Genomic DNA, 2,900 nt, shown 5'->3' on the forward strand with positions numbered 1-2,900 from the left:
ACAAAAATTTTAACTCCTACACCTGAGGATATTTTCCCCCTTGATTTCTTTTTTTTTTATTTTAATAAATCTTTATTTAGATTATTACAATTGTTTCTCCTTTTTCCCCCCATAGCTCCCCTCCATCCAGTTCCCACCCCACCTTCTGCCCTTACCTCCCCCGCACTGTCCTCATCCATAGGTGTATGATTTTTGTCCAGTCTCTTCCTGAACCCCCCATACCACTTTCCCCCTGAGAATTATCAGTCCACTCCCTTTCTATGCCCCTGATTCTATTATATTCACCAGATTATTCTGTTCCTCAGGTTTTTAATTCACTTGATTTTTAGGTTCACTTGTTGATAGGTATGTATTTGTTGTTCATAATTTTTCTCTTTACTTTTTTCTTCTTCCTCTTCTTTAAGAATACCTTTCAGCATTTCATATAATACTGGTTTGGTGGTGATGAACTCCTTCAGCTTTTTCTTATCTGTGAAGCTCTTTATCTGCCCTTCAATTCTGAATGATAGCTTTGCTGGGTAGAGTAATCTTGGTTGTAGGTTCTTGCTATTCATCACATTGAAAATTTCTTGCCACTCCCGTCTGGCCTGCATAGTTTCTGTTGAGAAATCAGCTGACAGTCATATGGGTGCTCCCTTGTAGGTAACTAACTGTTTTTCTCTTGCTGCTTTTAATATTCTCTCTTTGTCTTTTGCTCTTGGCATTTTAATTATGATGTGTCTTGGTGTGGTCCTCTTTGGATTTCTTTTGTTTGGGGTTCTGTGCGCTTCCTGGACTTGTAAGTCTATTTCTTTCACCAGGTGGGGGAAGTTTTCAGTCATTATTTCTTCAAATAGGTTTTCAGTATCTTGCTCTCTCTCTTCTTCTGGCACCCCCATAATTCTGATGTTGGTACGCTTGAAATTGTGCCAGAGTCTTCTTACACTATCTTAAACTTTTTGGATTTTTTTTTTTTTTTTTTTTTTTTTTGCTTTTTGCTTTTTCGGTTGAGTGTTTTTTGCTTCTTTGTATTTCAATTCTTTGACTTGATTTTTGTGTTCCTCTAGTCTGTTTTTGGGTCTCTGTATAGTATTTTTTATTTCAGTCAGTGTATGTTTAATTTCTAGTTGGTCCTTTTTCATATCTTCGAGGGTCTCGTTATATTTATTGGCCTTTTCTAGGATATTCTTGAAAAGCCTTATAACCGTGGTTTTGAATTCTATATCCAGTGGTTTGTTTTCCTCCTTTTCTTTCGTTTGTGATCTGATTCTTTGACGCCGCATCTTCATTGCTTCCCTGATTTGGTAAGGTAGATTTGTGTGCTAGGTTTCCAATATGGCCCAGTGGGTCTGCCTCCCCAGTTAACCTAAGGTGGACACTCTTGGTGCACCCCTTTGTGGACTGTGTGCACAGCCTTGTTGTAATTAAGTCTTGATTGTTGTTGGTATCACTGGGAAGAATTGATCTACAGGCCAGTTGGCTGTAAGGATCAGCTGTGTCTATGCTGGGAGAAGTTCGGTGCTGGAGACAGCCTTATAGGATTAGACTTGCCAAATTGCAATAGCCTCTGTGCTCAGCTTGGATGGGGTGGAGTCTCAGTCTTGGCTTCCCGTCAGCCTTGCCCTTGTGCGCACGTGCGCGCCTTCAGACCTCTGCCTTCCCCGGCTCCCGAGTCTCCGCCCGAGAGTCCAGACTCCCCCCACAAGAGTGTGGGTCCCCAGGGGCTCGCCTGGAACTGAGGTTCACTGCAGTCAGAACTGGGGCTCAGTGCAGTCAGGAGCCTCTGACTCCCTTCCACTAGGGAAAGCCTGTGGCAACCTCCGCAGCCTTTGTGCGCACTGGCACGCGCGCGCCTTCAGACTTCTGCCTTCCCCAGCTCCCAAGTCTCCGCCCGAGAGTCCAGACTCCCCCCACAAGAGCGTGGGTCCCCAGGGGCTCGCCCGGAACTGGGGTTCAGTGCAGTCAGAACTAGGGTTCAGTGCGGTCGGGGGCTTCCTTCCCCCTTCCGCCAGAGAAAGTCAGCCGGGCTCTCAGCCGCCCTTCCTCTCTGCGCGCACAAAGACCCTTTGCCGTACCTCCAATTCTCTGTGAGCTTTTCTCTTTCCTTCTAGTTGTAGAATTTTCACTCAGCCAGCTTTCCTGTGGTTCTGGATGGTGTCAGTTCTGTCTTTTAGTTGTAGTTTTGAAATTGTTGTGCGAGGCAGCAGTTTAGGTGCTTACCTATGCCGCCATCTTGGTTTCTCTCTCCCCCTTGATTTCAAGAGAGAGTGGAAAGGAGGAAGAAGGAGGGGAGAAAGAGATAGAGAGAAACATCAACGTGAGACACATTGATTGGTTGCCTCCCATATGCCCCCCTACTGGGGCTGGGGAACCTGCAACTGAGGTAGGTGCCCTTGACCAGGAATTGAACCCAAGACCCTTTGGTCTGCAGGTGGATGCTCTAACCACTGAGCACCAACCAGGGCAGCTGAAGACTTTTTAAAAGGAAGTGTTTATTGGCCTATTGCGAGCAAAAAGAAGACGGTCTTGGGGCATCAAGGCTAAACCACCAGCAGCAAGGCTAATAGGAACGACAGACATGTCCTTAGTCCTGGAGTTTTGCAAAAGTTTTTGTATGTCAAGTAGGGGTAGAAAGATATAAGCCAGTCTGAGAGGATTTCTATTAGCTCTAGACCAACGGGTGGATGGGAGGAGGTGAAGTGAGGCTAGTCCTGGGATAGGCGCAGCAGGGTCAGTGAACAAGAAGTGGAGGCTCCTGGGGTTTGGTGGGTGCCTGGCTATTCTCTCTTTTTAGATGGTCTCAGAAATGGCCTTGTGGGAGTTAATTAGATCGTCTAGAAATAGCCACCTGGAAGTTAATTTAATAATTCCAATGCACACTAAGGAGTGTGAGCAGTTTTTTGTTTGTTTTTAAATATATT

The sequence above is a fragment of the Plecotus auritus genome (assembly GCF_963455305.1).
Source record: "Plecotus auritus genome assembly, chromosome: 4".
Lineage (NCBI taxonomy): Eukaryota > Metazoa > Chordata > Mammalia > Chiroptera > Vespertilionidae > Plecotus > Plecotus auritus.